This window comes from Schistocerca americana, chromosome 2 (assembly GCF_021461395.2).
Source record: "Schistocerca americana isolate TAMUIC-IGC-003095 chromosome 2, iqSchAmer2.1, whole genome shotgun sequence".
NCBI classification, from domain to species: Eukaryota; Metazoa; Arthropoda; class Insecta; order Orthoptera; family Acrididae; genus Schistocerca; species Schistocerca americana.
Window position 1 is genome coordinate 860,459,901 of NC_060120.1, and position 24,625 is coordinate 860,484,525.

The following is a 24,625-nucleotide window of genomic DNA, read 5'->3' on the forward strand; positions in this document are numbered from 1 at the left end:
TAACCTAAGGACATCACACACATCCACGCCCGAGGCAGGATTCGAACCTGCGACCGTAGCAGTCGCGCGGCTCCGGACTGAGCGCCTAGAACCGCTAGACCACCGCGGCCGGCGGAATGCGTATGAGGTACTACTAAAATGCATGTATAAGTGTCTGATTTTTACGCAGAATATGTTTGAATTAGCTTACATCTAGAAGTGTCGTAATTTTCCAGGGTTCGGCACTGATTATTTCAGTCTACTTGCACTTTGACTTGCTGCACTACACGTTTCTGGGAGGAGAAACGAGACAAATAATTACATCGCTAGTATTTGTCTAAACGATCTCCTGGCTAAACGCGTGACAGTATGCATAGCATTGCCAACTGAGCTGCTAGCTCTGCTTTTCAATTTATTTAAGAAAAATTCTTTTTATTATGGGTTGTATACGAATACATATCAACGTAAATAAAATTAAGTTTTTAGGTTTTGGGCAGTTAATGCACAGGAATCCGGCCACGTAAACTGACATATGGTCGGTAGACTAATGTGCTGACCACACGCCCCTCTATATCCGCATCCAGTGACGCCTGTGAGCTGAAGATGACACGGTGGTCGGTGGATACTATTGAGCCTTCACAGCCTGTTCGGGCGGAGTTAAGTTTTTGATGCTAAAGAAGAGATGAACAGGAAAAGAAACAAAGGTAATCATTATCATTGCACATATAGTACAAGGCCGTCTTCTCAGTGATCACTGCAAAACAAATTTTTCCTATAGAGCTTCCTGGTCTTTCTTGTCAAGTACAGCTAATCAGCCAACGCGCCCCCCCCCCCCCTCACACACACATCCCAACCCCACTCACCTTCTCTCCATCCCCTTACGACTTAACAGCAGTTAGCGTATTTCTATATTACCAAACAGTAGCCTACCAGGGAATCCTACTTGTGTTATGTAGCTAAATAACTAATCCTGTTTCAGTACAAGAAAACACTCATGTACTTATCATGTCAGCTATAATAAACTGAATCTGTGTTACCATAAGCCAGGATTCCAGACAATGTTAATATAACAACAGAAAGAAAGTACGCTTTGAAGTTTTGTTCCATAAATTTAATGTTCATATTTATACAGTATATAAACAGCTGCAATTCCATGAACCTGTAATTATTGTAACACTAATTTTTGGCATTAGTGTTAACAGCAGTTTAGATGAAAGTATTTGCTCACAGGTCGATTGTATTATATGCACAAGGAAACCAAATAATCATTTGTCAGCGATATGCCATATATTTGAAGGACGGCCAGTGTAACATGCACCAATCGTGAAGCATAAGAAGGACGTTCTAGATTTATCGTTACGACCTGTATATAGTTAGACCCATGGTGAAAGAGTAGTACCGTGTCGTCAACTTGCTGTCACAATGGAACCTGTCAGGTGGACACCAACTATGTACAAAGTCGCCCATACTGAGTCAGTAAGTAACAGATATCGAATATCTGAACAACTCGCCAGATAACCATTGCTCAAGGCTATTCATTACAGCCTTTTTTTATCTATTTTTGTCACGTAACTAGTACAGAACCCAACACTGTGGAAATCAAATATGTAACTTCCATGAGCCCCATCTGAAGATGAGCCTGGAAAGTTTAGAAAACTAGTTATAGGGCATAAAAGAATATTTCCAAAAAGTGACTTGTTGCAGTTTTCTATATCAATATGTAATAATAAAAAAAATGGCTGACGAACTTCTGGTAAATTGAACAGGATTTTCACAACAAAACTTCTGACGTGGCCAAGAAATAACGTTTACCAGCAGTGTACATTCCTATTTTGACTGACAGTAGTAAGACCAAGTTTTAATGCCGTACAAAGAACTGATGGCTGCTTATAGAGAAATAACTAGGACAGACAGAAAAAGGAACGAGCTAATGAATGACGGAACCGACTGCTGTGCAAAGCGAGACTATGTCTGTAAGGAGAATAAATGAGAGTGGGCGGGATGACTCATAGGCTAACCAAGTTCGCTGCTGGCTTCCAAGAGATAACGGAAGACGGCGACGATGACGTAAGGAAAGGTGGGGAAAACGTTATAAGAATACACGCAGGATTAAGATGGATGAGCATAGCCGAAGATAGTGAGGATCGGAAAAGTCAGCTGCTGTTGCTGTACTAATGACGACGACGTCCGTCTTGTTACAGACTATATTACGCCTGCAGTTGCACTACTGATGGACACACAACACCACCGTGGTTTTCGCTGTCTGATGGCAGTCGCGTGGCTATTGCCACGGGTTTTACCCTGCTCCACAGATTGGTTGATTTCCCCATAATGGGTTAAGGAGCAGCGCGCTTGTATCATGTAATAATGAGAAGGGAATTGCAACATCCTGATTTTCACCTTTAATGTTTTAGCTCCTATCAGTTTGGGGAATTTTGACAATGACTTTCATCATCGATCTCCCCAATATTTATCAACAGAAAGAAAAATTTGGCTAAAAGCTCATTCGCAACGGAGATGTTGGTTAAAAATTTCTCGGTTAACTTGCCGCTTTAAATTCCGATGCAATTCCAAGCTTCCGATGAGTGCCCCCATTATGCAGAAAATGGTAGCCTCGCCAGACGGCCACTGTTTCCAGGTTCTACTCGCTAGCGCATGTCGTCGTGCTATGCTGCATCAGATGTACAACCAATGTTCATAGCGCATTTTGCTTCGATTTTTCATAGCGTATTTAGCTTAGGTTTCCGTAGGCAAATAGGCACATTGTTGTATGGTCATGCCATAGCAGAATAATCATTAGAAGCAGTCACATCCATAAAATATTTAGGGGCATGCTTGCTGAGCGATAATACTAATCGCGGGTAAGGCAGATGGTAGCCACAGATTGATTGGAAAAATCCTCAGGAAATGTTGCCTAACCACAATGGAGGCAGCTTACAAAACCTTCTTTCGACCAATACTCGAATATTCCTCGCCAGTCTGGGATCCGTGGGCCACAATATAAGACCGATATAGGAAATACAGAAGATCTACAGATGAGCAGCCCGTTTCGTTACAGGTTCATTTAACAAGCGCGAAAGCGTCAAAGGGATGCTCAGGCAACCCCTGTGGCAGATGGTCCAACAGAGGCCTTCTGCATTAAGGCGTGGTTTACTATTAAGCTTGGAGAGCTTAAGTGCTTAGAAGATTCGATGAATGTAGTGCCTCGTCTCATGTATACATTGTGAAAAGAAGAAGATAAAATTACAGAGATTCGAGCTCACAGGGAGACATACCAACATTCTTCTAGCGAACCATTCGCAACTGTAATAGGAAATCACGGGAAACAAAATCAATTCCTTGAAAATTCTTGTTCACTAGATAGAAATTTACTCAGCTTGATTATTTGATGCACTTCAAATAAAATACACTCTTAAAAAAGCGCACTAGATGGAATTATCCGAATGGGACGGAAATCGATAGTAGTCATATACATGTACAGATAAACAAATGAGAACGATTTCAGAAAAATTGGTAGATTTATTGAAGACAAATAGCTACACAAAATAAGCTACTCAATAACGCGTTGGTCCATTTCTGGACCTTATGTAAGAAATTATTCGACTCGGCACGGAATGACAGAGTTTTTGGATGTCTCTCAGGCATATCATGACAAATTCTGTCCAGTTGTTGCGTCAGACAGTCAAAATCCCGAACTGGTTGGAGGGTCCCGCCCATAATGTTCCAAACGTTTTCAAGTGCGGAGACATCGGACAATCTCCTTGGCCAAGGCAGGGTTAGGCAAGCACGAAGACACGCGGTAGAAACGCTTGCAGTGTGCTGGCGAGCATTATATTACTAAAATGTAAGCCCAAGATGGCTTGCCATGAATGGCAATAAAACGGAGAGGAGAAAATCGTTGACGTACTGACGTGATGTAGGGGTGCCGCGTATGACAACCAACGGGGCCCTGCTATGAAAAAAATTGTGACCCTAGACCATCACTCTTGGTTGTCGGACGTATGGTGGCGTCAGTAAGTACCCAGCCGATGTCTGGAACGTCTGCAGCAACGTCTTCGCTCATCATCGGGGCTCAGTGCGAAACGGGATCCACCACTGAGGACAACTCTACCTCATTCAATGAGATTCCAGGCTGAATGTGCCTGACACCATTGCAAACGGGATTGTTGGTGTACAGGGTGATTCGAAAAGAATACCACAACTTTAGGAATTTAAAACTCTGCAACGACAAAAGGCAGAGCTAAGCACTATCTGTCGGCGAATTAAGGGAGCTATAAAGTTTCATTTAGTTGTACATTTGTTCGCTTGAGGCGCTGTTGACTAGGCGTCAGCGTCAGTTGATGCTAAGATGGCGACTGCTCAACAGAAAGCTTTTTGTGTTATTGAGTACAGCAGAAGTGAATCGACGACAGTTGTACAGCGTGCATTTCGAACGAAGTATGGTGTTAAACCTCCTGATAGGTGGTGTATTAAACGTTGGTATAAACAGTTTACAGAGAATGGGTGTTTGTGCAAAGGGAAAAGTTCTGGACGGCCGAGAACGAGTGATGAAAATGTAGCACGCATCCAGCAAGCATTTGTTCGCAGCCCAGGAAAATCGACTCGCAGAGCTAGCAGAGAGCTGCAAATTCCACAATCAACTGTATGGAGAGTCCTACGAAAAAGGTTAGTTATGAAACCTTATCGTCTGAAATTGGTTCAAGCACTGTCTGCAGCTGATAAGATTAAAAGAATCGATTTCTGTGATTTTATCCTTGCTCAAATGGAAACAGATGAATCTTTCGTTTCAAAGATTGTTTTAGTGATGAAGCAACTTTCCACACTAACGGGAAAGTCAACCGTCACAATGTCTGTATATGGGGCACTGAGAATCCGCGGGAAACAACTCAGTATGAACGTGACTCGCCTAAGGTGAACGTTTTCTGTGCCATTTCAGCCAATAAAGTTTTTGGTCCCTTTTTCTTCGAAGGTGCTACTGTAACTGGACTACAGTATCTGGAGATGTTAGAGAATTGGCTGTTCCCTCAGCTCGAACAAGAAGCACAACAATTCATATTTCAGCAGGATGGAGCGCCACCACATTGGCACTTATCTGTCCGTAACTACCTGAACGTCAATTACCCGAGGTGATGGATTGGCCGCCAGGCAGCCCGTGACAGAGCACTTCATCACTGGCCTCCAAGAAGCCCTGATCTTACCCCCTGCGATTTTTTCTTATGGGGGGGTATGTTAAGGATATGGTGTTTCGGCCACCTCTCCCAGCCACCATTGATGATTTGAAACGAGAAATAACAGCAGCTATCCAAACTGTTACGCCTGATATGCTACAGAGAGTGTGGAACGAGTTGGAGTATCGGGTTGCTATTGCTCGTGTGTCTGGAGGGGACCATATTGAACATCTCTGAACTTGTTTTTGAGTGAAAAAAAACCTTTTTAAATACTCTTTGTAACGATGTATAACAGAAGGTTATATTATGTTTCTTTCATTAAATACACATTTTTAAAGTTGTGGTATTCTTTTTGAATCACCCTGTATAGTGGTCAACAGTAGTCGGCTCAAGGGGCGGCGTGAGCTCAGCCCCCTTCTTATGAGCGGCCTATTGATGGTCCTGGTGGTCACTGAAGCACCAGCTGCTGGTCGGCGATGATAATGATAAATCTGGGGCTCTGAACGCCTCTTTGACGATTGCTCGGTCCTCACGTTCTGTCGTCTCTCTAGGTCGACTGCTTCCTTCTTGACGCTGTGTTCGGCCATGGTTTACCCACTCCTGCCAACAGCGTCGAATAGTGGAATCGCTCCTATTATGCCAAACGATTTGCCAACTACTCCAACTAGCTTCTTTGAGAGCAACTACGCGTCCTCCCCTCCGGCTGGAGTGGCAGAGCGGTTCTAGGCGCTTCAGTCTGGAACTGCGCGACCGCTACGGTCGCAGGTTCGAATCCTGCCTCGGGCATGGATGTATGTGATGTCCTTAGGTTAGATAGGTTTAAGTAGTTCTAGGGGACTGATGACCTCAGATATTAAGTACCATAGTGCTCAGAGCCATTTGAACCATTTTTTGAATTACACGTCCTCTCTCAAATGCTCGCATCTGCGTCTATTGTTCACGCGCCTGTCTGCGAGGCACAGTTATTGTTCCGACTGACAAGGTACTATAGAAACTTCTCGTCGCCTATTTGACTCATTCTGGCAGAATGTGCAAAGCACCACTAGGGCTTCAACATACGTGAACAGGAAGACGCAACTCTTAACAGTTTTCCATAATATCGATTTTGAAAATGTTAGGCTTGCTTTTACACTTTGTATAGTAGCAAGTATTTAAGCAGTCCGCAGCCATGCGAGAAAGCGCATAGCTTCACAAGCGCGAGGTCCTTGGATCAAATACGCCTGCCTGTACTTACAATTTATTTCCACGTTATTCTGTCGACAGATTTATTATGTCTGAGTAAATTATCAACCTTTAATGAATCATTTGTTATTTACATAACATTTACGCTGGAGCAGGAGACAGGAAATTTTTAAAAAAATTGTACACGAGAACTTTCAGTCAAATCAGAACAGTCATTTCATTCATAATACTGAATCTACATTTGTCACAAGTGTAATACACTAAAGCGCCAAAGCAACTGGTATATGCATGCGTATTGAAATACAGAGACATGTAAACTGGCAGAATACGGCGCTGCGGTAGGCAGCGCCTAAATAAGACCTCAAGTGAGGGGCGCAGTTGTTAGATCGGTTACTGCTGCTACAATGGCAAGTTATCAAGATTTAAGCGAGTTTCAACGTGGTCTTATAGTCGGCGCATGAGCGATTTGAGACACAGCATCTCCGAGGAAGCGATGAAGTCGGGATTTTCCCGTACAACAGTTTCACGGGTGTACCGTGAATATCAGGAATCCGGTAAAACATCGAATCTCCGACATCGCTGCGGTCGGAAAAAGATCCTGCAACAACGGGACCAACGACGACTAAAGAGACTCGTTCAACATGACAGAAGTGCAACGCTTCCGCAAATTGCAGGGTCATCAGCAAGTGTCAGCGTGGGAATCATTCAACGAAACATGAGCTTTCGGAGCAGAAGGCCCACTCGTGTACCCTTGATGACTGCGCGACACAAAGCTTTACGCCGCGCCTGGGCCATTCAACGCCCGACATTGGACTGTTGATGATTGGAAACATGTTGCTTGATCCGACGAGTCTCGTTTCAAATCGAATAGAGCGGATGGACGTGTACGGGTATGGAGACAACCTCATGAATCCACGGACCCTGCATGCCAGCAGGGGACTGTTCAAGCTGGTGGACGTCCGTAATGGAGTGGGGCGTCTGCAGTTGGGAGCGATATGGGACCCTCTGATGCGTCTAGATACGACTCTGACAGGTGACACGTACGTAAGCATCCTGTCTGATGGCCTGCATCCACTCATGTCCGTTGTGCATGCCGACGGACTTGGGCAATTCCAGCACGAGAATGCGACACACCACACTTCCAGAATTGGTACAGAGTGGCTCCAGGAACCCTTTTCTGAGTTTAAACACTTCCGCAGGCCACCAAACTCCCCAGACGGGAGCATTATTGAGCATATCTGGGATACCTTGCGTCGTTCTGTTTAGAAGAGATCTCCACCACCCAACCCCGCGTACTCTTACGTATATATGCACAGCCCTGCACGATTCACGGTGTCAGATCCCTTGAGCACTACTAGCTGCGGGCTAGCGGGGGCCGTACAAGATATTAGGCAGGTGTACCAGTTTCTTTGGCTCTTCAGTGTACGTGACCTATGGAGTGCTGCAAGAATCAGGATCATTTTTATCGTAGGAACATGGAAAATAATTATTATTATAGCCCGTGTGATGAACGTCGAATTTTGGCATGTGCACGAGTTTTCAATATGTCTGTTGCGAAACACATTTGGTTTACACTCATAAACGGTACTCGGTCATCACACATTTCAGCGGCGTACCGAAGCAAAACACCGAATATTGGTACACACTGGTGGTATACGACTGATTGAGTTGTTAAGCTATCTTCTCTAAAAACCATCTATCTTCTGCAATAAGAGCAATTTAGTAGTCGTTTTATAGGGTTCTTCACCTGTTCGCGTCTGAGGAATATGTTTGGGAGGATTTACTTTAGTACTGTACGCTGGCAGAACAACCTGGGAGCAAAAAACGTACCAGTAGCCAGATTCAAAATGGTTCAAATGGCTCTGAGCACTACGCGACTTAACTTCTGAGGTCATCAGTCGCCTAGAACTTAGAACTAATTAAACCTAACTAACTTAAGGACATCACACACATCCATGCCCGAGGCAGGATTCGAACCTGCGACCGTAGCGGTAGCCAGATTCGATCCAGGCATCTTGCCCTTGTGAAACCAACGCTTACTCGTTCAATTGTGGACTCACTGAACGCGAGTAATCATAGAAAGTATATGAACAGCCTTAAGATTTTCTAACTCGATATTCACGAAACCGGTTGAGAGTTGTGTCTCCCTGTTTACATATGTTGAAGTGCTGATGGTCCCGCGCCGTTAAATTATGCTGCAACAACACATATTCACTCACCAGTCGTCAAAGGTTACGATTTTGCATTTTCCGTCGACGCCTTTTATCAATTAGTGACCAACTTGGATAACTCCTTCATTGTGCGTCGTTTATTATTTTATTTTTTAAAGAGAGTATTATAGAATTCTTTTCAACATTATCTGAAATGTCCCATATTCTATCTTCCTCCAAATGATCTTATTACTAACAGCGAAAGCAAAAATGAAAATCAGACAACTGAAATAACATTACCGTTACCTCTCGCTAAATGGACGAATACGTAAAAAGGAAATGTTACGTTAATTTCGTTGTGTCGAATGAATTATATGAGTAACAAATGAAATTCAGCAATCAGTTGTCTAGCTTAGAAGTCTCAACTTAATATAAAAAGGGTGCAGAGAATAAGATAATAGAAAATGAAGAGTAACTGAAATGTGAAGTGTAATATTAATATCAGCAAATAAATTATAAAATAAATGAGCGATTGTAGCCATAAAGTCGTCATTAGAAAAGTTTCTGTTCAGTGATTGCAGCTTCGAAGTCACGAGCACAATTTGTCGTCAAAGTAATCATTAATTCTCCCCCTGAGATAATGCTTAACATTTATTACTACGTTCTTTATAACTCTGTCACCGTGGAAGAATTGCTCGAACGCAAATCGTTGAACGAATGCCATGACCCTAGTAAAGCAGGAGCAGCCGCTGAGATTCCTAGACGCTTTACAAAATTAATAATGCCTTTGTTGCTGGTCTACTGCCACAGAAATAATAAATATGCAAAAGTCTTTGTTCCATAACTGATGCCGTACATAAGAGACAAAACAGTATCCATCTGCTATCCTCAGCTACTGGCGCTACTCACCAAACCTTGTACGCAGCACAGAACATTCGCCAAAGTAATTATCTGTTATTGATTAACGAAACGAAACTCAATAAGCAGTATCAAAAATTTATACCTACTGATGGACAACGTGAAAACGTCATATCACTCAAGAATAATACGGTCTTTGGAGAATTCTACGACTTTTTATGTTATTTGCCACAATACGCATCAACCTCTCTGGGCATACGACGTGAAAATAGCGTTTCATCCGACAATAACAGGTTCTTTGGTGAGTGCTACTTTTTTTGCATCATGTAGCGCAGTATGTGTAGCGGATTCCATACGGTTATTGTGTCCAAACGAATGCGTGAATAAGGGAAAAATTCGGTTTAGGCGGTGGGGAAACAACCGACACGAAAAACCAAATTAGTGGCAACCGCGCTCCGGCGCATACTACGCTGCAACTGAGTTAGTGTTCAATCAGTATTCAATCACATCACTGTCGGAATTAGCAATCTTATTGCAGACAGATGAAACACCGATTTCTGCCCACCCGCAGCGCAAATAATGGCAGATTGGCACCAGGGGCAGCAGTATCGGGAAGCCCGGCTGCCTCAGTGGAAGGCTGGAGCAGCTGTTTCCAGTTGCGTCACAAAGGTATCTCACTCAAATGTTCGGGAGCGGGTCATGACACAGTAATAACTCAACAAATTACGGTTTATAATATAATATGCATATAGTCTGCAGGCATTTCCGGATTAATATTTACGATTCAAAGTAAAATGAAAAAATAACGACTTTTTTTTGGAAATGACGTCTCGATAAAAAAGAAGGGACAATTTGGCGTACATTATTCTGGAAGTAGCAAGCACTGAAGAGGTGAGATGATTTAATATATTTACGTAGAGCAAACAAACCTCTTCACGTCAGTCACAGTTATAGATTTCATATAACTGCAGAATGGTTTTAGAACAGTGTATACCATTTTATTTAGAACACGTCACCACACTCGCAACTGCATTTCTGCCGCACGCAATCTTCTCAGCTGCAGACAATATATAGCCCACTGAATCTGTGTATTATCGACAATATAGCTCAGCAATACTGCTCGCCAGTGTTGCCAGTATGGGGGACAAGTAATTAAATATGAGGTATTTGCCGAGCACAACAGCGACTGAAATTCATGTTTGGGATTGGCGAACTTTTCGGGGTCTGCTTGGATGCTTTATGAAAAATCTTAAAATTTTCACTACCGTAACTCCCAGATTATATCCTACATTCGGTACTTCTATAACATTTTTGCAACAATGTAGAGAGGCATACGGAGAAAATATGTACACCAAAGACATCTCTCGCGATTGTGGATTCTTTAGTATGAGAGGGGAACGATGCGATTTCTTTTCCATTGTAACACGTGAGTAAGCGTTATTTCAGCATATTCCTGGCGCTAGCACTAACCTTCCATAACAATAACATTCAGTAAGAGCTTTGCTGAGTAAATGAACGCGATTCCTTCCTGTATTGCACCATCTATGAAGCAAGAACAACTTGCGCTGTGAACTCCCTCGCCTAATCCAACGAACAAAACAAGTGAACAAGTTGCAACAATGAATCTCGCAGTCGGTTATACAGTTTGCTTGCAGTTTTGAGTTACGTTCACTTCAGTGTTTGATTCCAAGTCTTTACGTGTGTAAAACTGCGCATTTCGCTGGTGTTTCGCGATGGGACCTAATCCACGAACAACATTACAGACAATTATGGGAGTCCTATCCTCAATTTTAAGACTGGTTACGTTCTGTTGAAAATGACAGTACAAGAGCCTACAGCACTTGCTGCAAGTGCGAAATATATGCAAAATTAGCAGATATACAAAGCATGTTAAAACACAGAAAATTTCGGATCTTTCGAAAGTTCTCGACAACGGAAGCTTCCGATTAAAAGCGAGACTAAAACAAATGCTCATAAATTGTCAGAAGCAGGAATCTGCATGTTCATTACTGAACACAATTCATTTCTTTCGTGTGAACACTTGTGGAATTACCTAAAAGACAATTTTCAGGTCCGAGAGAAGTCCAGTTACACAAAACTAAGTGGAGACATATTGTCCGTCAAGATACTCGTGAAAATGGATTCTGCTTAATTTTAGATGAATCAATAGATATATCCATTAATATCTATTACAAAATCACTCTCTCCGGTTGTATACTCTATTTCAGCGCCTCAATGGAAAAAAATATTGTGCGCGTTCTTGGGTTTGTGGAACTAGAATTTTGGCACAACTGAAGCCGTTGCTAATTCAATAAAAGCTTTGTTGGAGTGCCATAAATTTAAAGCAAGAAATAGGGCTGGAGTCGGGGTTGACACTGCTTCAGTAAGCACAGGAATAAGCAATGGTGTATCTGAAAGGCTGAAACGAGATTTAAATTTACCACACCTGATTATGATGCGCTGTGTTTGTCACTCATTGCAGTTCGCAATCTCTCATGTAACGGAACAGACACTGCCAAGAAATATCGACTTTTTAGTTCGAGAAACCTACAACTGGTTTTCGCGTTCTTCTAGACGCAAATCAATGTACAGGGATATTTATAAAACATTAAATGAAGGGGACGAACGTTTGAAAATTCCAGCTGCGTGTGACACGCGATGGCTTTCTATTAAGCCTGTTGTAACAAGAATATTATCGCAGTGTGAAGAAATGAAGCTTCACTTTCAAATTTTCAGATCAGAAGAAAACTGATACACAGCATAAACGCTGTCCACGTATTGCAATCCTGTAAATAAGTTATTTTTGTGTTACTTAAAATTAACAGTAATGGGAAAGCAAAAGACAACCAAGGCTTTTGAAAGTGAGAACGCTGACCTTACAATATTACTTCAGGATCTGACAGATCTCATCCAGTCAGCGAGAAGGAGAATTATCATACCTACAGCGAAAGTAGACATCCTGACAAGTGATTCGCATGTAGAGAAAGCGATTTTAGAAATTAAACTCAGTGGTGATTCTGAAAACATCCTTTGTAGACGGAGCACAGATTTCACAATGAAACTCACTAAAGAACTAAGAAACAGGCTTTCTAAGGACATTCACATCCTGAAAAAAATAAAAATATTCTATGTGAACGAGTTTCTCAAGTCTGTTAAAGAACCGATTACTAATTAGATGAAATACTTGGTTGCAGTAAGCCCGACGTAACTGAACCCATCATTAGTCAGTGACGGAATATCAGTTCCATAACGTGGTGCGGCGCTAGTAATTCAGCGTATTTTTGGGCTGAAGCAGTTACTTATAAAAATTTCACAGGCATGAATTGCTTTCAAAAGTTATGGCGTCTCGCAATTAAAGTGTTAGGTCTCCCCAACTCAACTGCACAAGTGGAGAGGAATTTTAGTCAAATGAGGATTGACAAATGAAAATGGCGTAATAGCATGAATATCGATACTCTGAACTCGATTCTTATATTAAGTAGTGCGCTACAGCGAATAGGAAGTTATCATCTGATCTACCTGACTCAGTGTTAAAGTTGATAGGTACAATGTCAAGTTACACCTTACAGTCTGCTCCTGACAGTGGAGCAGCCGGACCTAACCTTCAGGAATGGAGGAATATGGAAGTGAGGATGAGGACTTAACGTAAATGTAATTTTAAAAAAATTTAAAAAAAACATTTTATTTTAGGTAGTATCTACTTAGGCGCCCGCGTTACCAAGGCGGGCAGATGAACATTACACCACGAGTGTATCTAGTAGCCGTAAATATAATGAGGCTACTTACATTTAAAATATAGACAGCTGGATATTAAAATGAACAGTATTTAGAGCATGAACTAACAGGCAAAGTTTTATTTGACAACAACAGACATGGTAACTTTTTGCTTAAGTAAAAGCATAAAAATACAGTTTGAAGACTGAAAACTGATTAACAGTACAAAAAGAAGCAGTACTTACACGTCACGTATAACATAAACATTAAGCGAAAATGCTTTAGTCACAATTTTAAAGCAGAACGCGTGAAAAGCAAGTCACTACGGGCTGCTCGCATATGTCTGATGCTACCTGTAGCTGAAATCTTTCTAGAGCAGAAAATGGACGTCAGTACTGTAACGTTTGTGGTGCCTAAGTACCATACATTAAGGATGCTAACGAACAATGAAAAATTGTGCGTTACCAAGAGGGACGACAGAGATGCGGTGAACGTAAATTTCAAAGGTTATGTGGATATTATTATATATTTTAACCACATGCAGGTTAGGTAAGTAGGATCCCAACACCATTCTCTAAATATTAATTGGAGCACATATATTTTCAGTACAAGTACCTAGTCACAGCAGCCAAGAAGCAATTGCACGACATAGTAAGAAGACGAAGTCTGAGAACTGGGCAAAAGATTTTCTTCTCCTAGTTAGTAGAGACTTACAAGAAAACTATATGAGTGGAAAAATAACTCTCAACGGCTTCTTCGGCTTGCTTGAATGGTAAGAAAAATATTAAATACCTGCCACAGTTGCCTTCAGCGAGAGCGTCTTTAGCTTAATTAGTGAAAACGATCAATTCTTCATATAGAAAGACTTAACGATCCCGTCGTAATTCACTCAAACTCTACTCAGGAGACACATTAAGAATAGAGTCAGCTATAACGCATCAGAATTGAAAACCATAAACAGCAAATGGGAAAATTGTTCAAATGGCTCTGAGCGCTATGGGACGTAACATCTGAGGTCATCAGTCCCCTAGACTTAGAACTACTTAAACCTAACTAACCTAAGGACATCACACACATCCATGCCCGAGGCAGGATTCAGACCTGCGGCCGTAGCAGCAGCGCGGTTCCGGACTGAAGCGCCTAGAACCGCTCGGCCACTGCGGCCGGCGGAGAGGATTTGTGAGACAGGAAATTACAAGATATTATGCAGATTGTCCGGAAAGTCCTGTTACAGACTTCTAGGACATATATATGTATAGGGGACTGAATAGGTAATATTTTGAACTGGAACCAGTGTCTGGAGACGTATTATTTCCATGTTAAAACAATTTGAAAACATTTTGCCAACTCGACCACTTTTACAATTAACTGATTAGGCGTGACCCAGTACATCACTTGTTTTACAATTCCACTCATTAATAGTCAACGAAATTGCTCACATAGTCGTTGACGGGTTCTCTTCAACGTGATGCAGTACGGCCACTTCCAGTTCTCTGCGCGGCGTCTTCTTGCAGCACCACAGTCGTCCCTTTATAGAAGGCGTTGCGTAATAGTGGCGAAAAGGGTACACAATGGAGTCGGACATTGTGGAGAACGATCTTGATCAAGGCGGCTAACAGCTCTTCCGATACCGTGAGGTTCGCCATTCAGAAGGATCATGTCGGTGTATTCTGCAAACGTGTATTCAGTCATCTTGCTCTGACACTCACAGACACGTGAATGAGGCTCGAACCAAGTCAGAGAGGTAGGATAGACGCAACCATTCCCCCACCATGACTACCCTGTTGCATACCTACCTAGCAAATATATTTTCACTCGGCTGTAGCACGGAAACCGTACGTTTCGGTGCATCGGTTCCTATTCAAATATCATGTCCTCACTCTCCTCTACAAATCCTACAAGTTTGTAACGGGAATTTCCGAAAACCCTGTGGACAGAATTCACTTTTGTTTGAGATTATAAACGTTTTGATTTTGATCCTCTGAAATGACATTCATTATTGTTCACAAACAACTTGCCTTTGGTAAATTAGGGAAATATTTTTAGGATGATTTGGATGTGTACACCTCCGCAGGGACTGTGAGCAGGGAGTTAGAAAGAAGGGAGCAGTACAACAGGAATATTTTCACCCCCCTCTACGATCACGTAACAGCATTTCGCCATTCTAAAATTTAGCAGGACTGTACGCTAATTAGTCAATTATTTTAATTTCTTTTTGCTATTTCATGTCAAGTTATTGTTAATCACGTGAGTAACAAATCCATCAGAGATATATCAACTCCTCTAAAGCTGTCCGAGTCCACTGATGGTACTTGGTGTAAATGAAAATGTAAGGAAAAATGCTGTATGAAGTTGTAGGATTATTTTGTCGATGCAACTACATACAACTTCCGTTTATTCTGAAGATTTGGTCCAGTACGGAAAGTTTAATCTATGAAAAAAAAATGTAAGTGGGAAGAAATATGTGAAATGATCTCAGATGGGACTCGGAAGTGTTAAGATGGACATAGGTAGCATGTGTGATTATTAGAAGAAAGTTTGTTATATTTTGTAAGGGTGAGGTTTTTTGTCCTGTAATGAAAGGTACGAATCTCGGGAGGAAGGTTTATCGAAAAAGGAAAAGACCTCTATATGCGCTTCATTGATCGAGAAAAGGCATTTGACAATGTGGCTTGGGACAAGCTGGTGACTATAATGAGGGAAAAGAGAGTGGACTGCAAAACCAGAAGACCTGTAAACTCATTATATCTGAATCAAAAAGCCTCAGTTAAAGTGAAGGGAGAAAGTACAAACTGGATCGGACTAGGAAAAGGAGTAACACAAGGATGCTATCACCTACCCTTTTCAACCTCTACTTGGAAAATATGATTGACCAATGCTCATTAGATGACAAAGGAGTAGATATTGAAAGAAGAAGACTAGAGTGTTTGAGATTTGCTGATGACATGGCCCTCCTAGCCACAGGAGAAAAAGAATTACAGGGTTTAGTGGATACCATTAAAGCTAACGGAAAAAATTATGGATTGAAAATTAACACAAACAAAAATTATGGAATGAAAATTAATACAAACAAAAAAAAAGTATTGGCGCTAGGAGGAAATAAAGAAATAAAAATTATGCTGAATGGAGAAGTATTAGAACAGGTGCAAAATTTTAAGTATCTTGGAAGCAGGATAAGAAAACGACTGGAAGTGCAGCACAGAAATTAAAACAAGGATAGCAATGGCAAAAGAGGAATTTTATAAGAAAAGGAGAATTTTCTGCAGCAGTCTGGACACAGAACTGAGGAAAAGACTCAAAATGTTTTGTATGGAGTGTTGTTCTGTATGGCGCTGAAAGGTGGACTTTGAGGAAGAAAGACAGATTTGGACATGGAGGAACGGTTACCAGATGTAATAAAAAAGAAGAAAAAGAAATTGGATTGGGCATATATTTAGAAAGAATGACGGACTGATAAAAACAGTTTTAGAAGGTTATGTAGAAGGAACAAGGAAGCGAGGAAGGAAGAGATTTCAGATACTGGATGACGTTATGGACGGTACAACATACAGCAGCCTTAAGAAGGAAGCAATGGATCGCAGAAAATCGAGAGGCAAAGGACTGCTAATATAGCAGGAATCTGACGAAAATGATGATGGTGATGGTGATGATGATGATGAATGAAAGGACGGACTAGTTTAAGAAAAGAACGTGAAGTTTTGAAATATAGTCAGTCTTGGTCGGAACTCGGATGTGCAGCAAAGGTCGGGTGAGAGCGAAGAGTTAATTAGTAAAAAATTAATTATCTCGTGAAAGGCAGAGCAGTTTGAAAGTCTGCTGAAAGCGAAGAAGAGACGCGGTACGGAGAGGGAGAACGCAGTAATAACGTGAGGAGGCGAGAAGCGCACAGAAGTTTTGAGAACGCGATTGCTTTGCAATTGTTGCAATACCCCCCGTAATCTCGAGAGGAAAACTAATTCTGAAATTCGACGCAGAATATGAAATCGCAAGAAGGGAAGACCGTAAAGAAAAGACGAAAAACCAGAACCAAGAATTACGTGAGAGAAGATTTTTCAAGACTCGGCACATAAGAAGTTGAGAGGAAGAGTTCAAGAGTACATCAAGAAAATGGTTTAAATGGCTCTGAGCACTATGGGACTTAACATTTGAGGTCATCAGTCCCCTAGAACTTAGAGCAACGTAAACGTATCTAACTCAAGGACATCACACACATCCATGCCCGAGGCAGGATTCGAACCTGCGACCGTAGCGGTCGCGCGGTTCCGGACTGAAGCGCCTACAACCGTTCGGCCACATGGGCCGGCTACCAAGAGAATGCAATAGCACCATGATTTCTCTGAGTGGTACACTGACCTGTTCTTTCATGTTACCTCTATTTTGAGATCCCTGCACGAGGCTGAACATGATTGTGCTTTCGCAGTGAAGGTGGTGGATTCATTGCCCATCGAGGCGACACAATTACGTGAATGCGTGTAGTCTGTTCTTCCGTACCAAGATAGTCCGCGCAATTACGATAAACACTGTGTCTGGGTGGCGCGGTGGTTAACGCAACTGCCTTATAAGCAGGAGGTCCCGGGTTCGATTTCCGGTCTGGCACACATTTTCACTCGGCGCCGCTGACTCCGCGTACAGTCCCGATGGAGCTTACTTCACGAGTTCCTCTCTTTCTCCCCCTCCACTTTCAAATTACATAATATGATTCTGAAAGAAGTTACACGAAGCATTCACATAATTTGCAGTATGGGTTCAGCCACGAGACGACGCGCGGGAGCAGCAGCGAAAATTTTATTAGCCTTCTATGAATTACTTTTCCTATGACAAGACAGCAACCGCCTTCTTACTGTGGTCCAGCAATCGCCAGAAAGGATGCAGTACACCGGCATCACAGAGCATCCAGCTCGGCGAGTACGGCGCCAGATGAGACAGATGAATCTTCCAGGAATCTACAAAGCGATCAACTTCGTTTCATGTCTAGAAACAACATGTAAACTAACTTTTATGCAGACGTTTATAAAGTCATAAGAAATGCAGACCGTTTCATAATCAGTTTAAAACTCTCTCACAGCTACAATTTGCCATCGTACCGCATAACAGGAACAGTGTGAACATTAAATTTCATGTTTGAAATAAAATTTCACCCAGTGAATAACGGTCTCATTACGGTAGCATTAGTTTGCGAACATTTTTCTGTTTAGTAGAGAAAGTACCAAATTGATTTTTGCTTAGCAACAGGAAGACTGGATGTGTAATACGACGTAACTTATAACAAACGTTCACTTTCCATCTTCTTTCCAGCCTCAAATTTTATGCTGAAATGCTTTTATCAGTTATTGATAGAAGTGTCTCCAGATACTATGATCACTCAGTTCATGTCAAGCTTTGTGTTTTTATGCACAACACGTACTGCATCCATCAATGTTTACTACATAGTTCAGTCAGAATCTATTACGAAGTTCCGGTCGGTCAGTTTACACTGCTAATTCTTAATGATTTACCCGTTCTTAGTTCATCATATAGATGACGTAATCATTCGTCTTATCCACATAGATGTCTTCGATAGCGAACAGATGACCTTTTAAGTGTAAGGTGTACCATTTTGCTTCCGCCATTTGCCGATGGGTGGCGACAAGGGTATGTAGCGGTCGAAAGAAACAGATCGCAGACGTCAGGCAGTTAGCTTTGACATCGGTCAACATAACCTCATTCAAACATTAGTCGATTTGTGTCTGCATCATAAAGTTCTTCTTGATTGAAAATGTCAGTTTACGAGCCTAATTGTCGTCTTTTGCGGGAGGTGTTACTGTTTTGTTTCAGTATGAAGAAAGGAGCGGCTGAGTCTCATACAATGCTCTCAAGTACATATGGTAAGGACGCTATTAGTGAAAGAAAGTGTCATGAGTGGTTTCAACGCTTCAAGAACGGTGATTTTAATGTCGTAGACCGGCATATAGTGGAAGAGAGGATGTTTTCGAAGATACAGAAGTGGAGACATTGCTTAGTGAAGACTCGCGCCAAACTCAAGAAGAATTGGCACGATAAATGGGAGTGACACAGCAAGCCATTTCAAAAGGTCTCAAGGCTATGGGCATGATTCAGAAAGAATGAAATTGGGTCCCTTGTAAGCTGAAACCAAGAGACGTTGAACGGCATTTGTGTGTTTGTGAACAGTTGCTTCAGAGGCAAAAACGAAAGGGATTTCTGCATCGCATTGTGACGGGGACGAAAAATGGGTTCATTACGATAACCCTAAACGCAAAAAATCATGGGGATATCCCTGCTATGCTTCCACGCTGACGGCCAAACCGAATATTGACGGCTCCAAGATCATTCTCTGCATTTGGTGGGACCAGCTGGGCGTCGCGTACAATGAGGGTTAAGACCACGTGAAACAATCACAGGTGCTCGTTATTGAACGCAATTAACGCGTTTGAGCAGAGCATTAAAAGACAAACGGCCGCAATCTAGCGAGAGGCACGATAAAGTGATTATGCAGCACGACAACGCTTTGCCCCACGTTGCAAAAGAGGTCAGAACGTACTTGGAAACGTTAGAATGGGAAGCCCTACCCCACCCGCCGTATTCTCCAGACATTGCTCCCTCTGAATATCACCTGTTTAGATCGATGGTGCATGGCCTGGGTGACCAACGCTTCCGATCTCATGAAGAAGTCACAAATTGGATTGATTCGTGGATCGCTTCAAAAGATGAACAATTTTTTTGACGCGGGATTCGTACACTGCCCGAAAGATGGGTGAAAGTATTGACCAGCGATACTTTGAATGATACATGTGTAATCAATTTGTTTCATTAAATCCTCAAATGTTAGGGAACAGACATTCTCGTATAGACTGCATGTAGGAGTAGTAGTCTATGTTCACGTACATGACAGGAACGATCATTCGAAGCAAAAAAGTCTAGTAAACATGGATTCTAAAATGCACGTCTTTAGAGTTATAAACATTTTCTATCTTAAATGCTGTGAAAGAAAACTCTTGTGCTTCAAGTTTTTTGCTTTCCGTATTCTGACAGTTGGTAGTATGGACCAAACAAAGAAATAAATGTCCATTAAACATATGAACTAAAGTGCATGCGTTAAGAACTATGAGAACTTATTCATCTTTGCTACACTGAAACAAGTGCTCATAGCTCTTTGAGGTACGCGTTTTAGAGCCCATATTTCCTGGACTTTTCTGCTTCGAATGATCGTTCCTACCATAAGCCTGAATGCAGAAATTCCTCCTGGGACACCTTGTATGTAAAAATATCGGCATATGTTATTTTGTAAGAGTGCATGCGAGAATGTTAGTTTGCCCATCACAAGTCAAGTAAAAGCAAAGTTAGCCACAAGCAGATTCTACAGATTTGTTCCCTTAGCACTGAAGTAACCTCCGTTAAGCAGAATCTGACTAAAGGGGTCATGAAACTTTGAGATAATTTTAGTTAGGACAATTCAAATGTGACCTCTTTGGAATTCAGTGTACTCAGTATTTGCAACGGTACACCGAACTTTACTACTAGTGCATTATAATCAGTGAAGGTAAAGTACCGCGTTTGGTTATCTTAGTCAGTTATAGTAGAACGTATTCTGGTTTTCATCGACGAATTTCGAACTTGTTGAAATAAGTAAAAATTCTCTTAACTAATCCAGCTTTGTTGGGTTCGCGATAGACAAAAATGGCTCTGAGCACTATGGGACTTAACTTCTGAGGTCATCAGTCCTCTAGAACTTGAACTACTTCAACCTAACTAACCTAAGGACATCACACACATTCATGCCCGAGGCAGGATTCGAACCTGCGACGTAGCGGTCACGCTGTATCAGACTGAAGCGCCTAGAACCGCTCGGCCACACCTGGCAGCCCGTGAAAGATTTGGAAGTAAGACCAGGACTGTTTTAGAAAAAATGATGAGCAATTCCTCGTTTCTGTAGTCGGTCCTAAGTGAGGATAGAGGTGGTGGACACTGGATGACTTCAAACTAGTGACCTCCAGTAATGAATCACGCCATACGCTGTGAAAATTTGATGGAAGAATTTGGCTTTGGCGAATGTCTAGCGAACGTTACCTGCCGTTATGTGTGGTACCAACAGTGAAGTGCGGTGAATGTGTTGTTACGGTACGGGGTTGTTATCCGTGGTTACGGTGTGGCCCTCATACTGCCCTTACGACAACAGTAAATGCAGAAGTAATGAACACATTTAACACCACTGTATAATGCGTACAATTCGGAGACGATGATTGATTGTATCAGGATGGCAATGCTGTATGTTACAAAGCAGCATCGGTGAGGACACGGTTTGTGGACAATAACATTCCTGAAACTGACTGACATGCTCAGAGTCACGACCTGAACCCACTGTAACAGCTTCGGGATGCGCTTGAACGTCGACTTCGCTCCAGATCCTAGCATCCAACATCACTACCCTCTCGGATTTCGGCTCTTGACAGTGGGATGCCATTCCTCCACAGACATTCACACACATCACTGAAAGTGTCCCCATTAGAATTCGAGTCGTCATAAAGGAGAAGTGTGGACACATCTGCAATAATGTCCACTAGCAGTGTCCAGATCCTTTAGATCGGCTAGTGAACGTGCGGATACAACATATGTTCAATTCGGTATAGAGAGCGTGTTTTAGTACGACATAAGGGATGTCACTGGCGTGGCGTAGTAATCAGTGTCCAGTACGCAAACAGCTAGTACTGCATGTCGCTCTGGCCCGTTGCTCTGACTGTAGCAGAAGGCGAATCTGCTTTATCTGAGAACAAACTAGATGCCTTGGAAGTGGTCTAGGAAATACACTGCCGTTCGTGAAAAGTGCAAAGTTATTACCCGAATAGTGTCACACTTGGTGGAAGTGGCGACGAGTGTGCAAGCAATACGTGAGCTGTCACACAAGGTGCAAACAATACAGTGAACGCCAGTAAGCCTCGTCGACGTCAAAGGGAGCCATATCGGAATGTGAGCGAGTTCGAACAGGGGAGAATGACCGGTCTCCGGGAAACGGGGTTGTCATACCGTGACATATCGGCTCGCACAGGGAATGCTGCAACGACAGTGATGCGTGTGTTGAAGCAATTGATAGAGGAAGGTCGCACGCAGCGACGAGCGGGAACTGGACCACGGAACATGACCACAGTACGGGATGACCGACATCTTGTCCGCATGGCTATTACGGACCGTACAGCGTCATCCACAGTGTTGGGTCGTCGCTGGAGCACTGCAACAGGTGTGAACTTGTCTGCATCGACGGTTCTTCGCCGTCTGCTGCAGGTTGGACTGGTTGCACGCATGCCATTAAGTCGGCTTCCACTGTCCAGGAACCACAAGCTCCTCCGACTGCAATGGGCGCGTGAATACCGTCACTGGGGTGCTGAGTGGCAACATGTAATCTTTTCGGATGAGTCCCACATAAACGTGTCCTACAGTGATGGCCGCATACGTGTCCGGCAGTACAGTGATGAGGGCAACCTGGAGGGCTGCATTGTGGAGCGGCACAGCGGACAAACACCAGGTGTGATGGTTTGGGGGCGCCATTGGTTACAACAACCGATCTCGTCTCGTACATACTGCGAGCACTTTGAGCAGCAACCGGTACCTAACTAGGTTGTGGAGCCTGAGGTACTCCCCCTGCTTCAGGCATCTCCACAGGCCACATTTCAACAGGACAATGCTTGGCCACATATTGCGACGAATGTACAGACCTTCTTCAAAGAGTGTCGTTCGCCAGACATGTCGCCCATTGAACACGTCTGGGACATGGTTGGTAGGCACTTGGTGCGTCACGGTTTTCCAGTAACTGATGTCACGGATTTGTGGGCTCTGATACAAACTCTGTGGAGGGAAATCCCTCAGGAAAGTATTCAGAGCCTTATTGATTCAATGCCACGACTTATGGCAGCTCTAATTGCAGCGCATGGCGGCCACACGACATACTGAATAGTAGGGCTCAAAAGACATGTACAGGTTTGAAAAGGTGTTCATTTGTTACTTGTCATGTGCCTAACCTGCGATAATGGCTGAGCCGTTTAGCATTTCTAACTGGTGTGTCAATAGCATCTGCATGAACCCCGAAGTATACCCGTCTGAAACTGCTTACTGTAATCATACCTTGGTCTCCCACAACAGCTTTAACCAACACTTCCCTTTAATAAAAAACTGGCAGTTCCTTGATGCCTCAGAAGGTGTTCTATAAACAGATCCCTTCTTGTAGTCAAGTTGTGCCACAAATTTTTTGTCTCCCCAATTCAACTCAGTACCTCCTCAGTTAGCTTCACGGTCTACACAAGCAGTCATAAGCATTCTTTTACAGCACCAGATTTCAAAAGTTTTTATTTTCTACTTATCTGAATTGCTTATTGCTCACGTTTCATTTCCGTACAAAGCTACGCTCCAGAAAAATACCTTCAGGGAAGACTTCCTAGCCCCTAAATTTAACTTCGATGTTAACAAAATTCCGTTTTCAGAAATACTTTTCTTGTTCTTGCCTGTCTGCATTTTATGTTCTCTCTTCTTCGGCCATAATCAATTATTTTGCTACCCAAATAGCAAAACTCATCTACTACTTTTAATATCTCATCAGCCAAATTATTCTCGCAGTATCATGTCTCCCATCTCATCTTCATCTACTTCCTCCTTCCTTTCTACAATATCGTCTTCGAGTTCATGTCAATTGCACTGCGTGTATACAGGATGAGTCAAGAGGAAAGGTACATGCTTTGAGGGGTGATAGTATTATTGATTCTGAACAAAAAACTTCTCGTGGACCTATGCCCTATTCCGAATGGTTTCCGTGATAGAACACATTTAATATCACTTTTGTACGTTTTTCTTGAATAAGTCGAAAACCGCATCCTCCAGCGAAAACGTGTCGCAGTACAAAATTAACCTATATTAAATTTCCTGCAAAAAAGGTCGTATTTTTTTCCCTCTAGAACTAATGGTTTGTGCGAAGAGAGCGCGAGAATGTTGAAAAACTCGCTGGACGCGCATGCGCTGTAGCTTACGTAGTTTTTGTAGGCCAATTTGAGGTAGTTTCCCGATTTGATGGACCAAAAGTGTCCCATATCAAATTGTTCGTCTCAACTTGCTACCTTGTTATTCTACCTCAAATTGGCCTACAAAAACTACGTAAGCTACAGCGCATGCGCGTCGAGCGAGTTTTTTTAACACTCTCGTGCGCTCTTCGCACAAACCATTACTTCTAGAGAAAAAAATGAATACGATCCTTTTTGTAGGAAATTTAATATAGTTAATTTTGTACTCAGATACGTTTTCGCTCGAGGGTGCGGTTTTCGAGTTATTCAAGAAAAACGTACTAAAGTGATATTAAATGTGTTCTATCTTGGAAATCATTCGAAATAGGGCATACGTCCATATGAAGTTTTTTGTTCAGAATCACTAGTACTATCACCCCTCAAAGCATGTACCTCTCCTCCTTACTCACCTTGTATATATTAGTTGCTTCTCTTTTCTCGAAGGTATCTTTAATCTTACTATAGGCGGTACCTATTTTCCCCAACATGTTCCTACACCCTTGCATTTATAGTCTAGCCATTCCTGCTTAGATTTTGC

At 42.4% G+C, this 24,625-nt stretch overlaps 1 protein-coding gene and 1 non-coding gene across 3 annotated transcripts in view; one reads left to right on the top strand and one right to left on the bottom strand.

Annotated features, from left to right (window-relative positions):
* LOC124594958 (chromosome transmission fidelity protein 18 homolog) overlaps positions 1-24,625 on the bottom strand; it is a 467,415-nt gene that overhangs the window by 41,133 nt on the left and 401,657 nt on the right. The window lies entirely within an intron of this gene.
* On the top strand, positions 17,576-17,649 carry Trnai-uau. Its single transcript has one exon. It is a non-coding gene; the product is annotated as a tRNA-Ile (tRNA).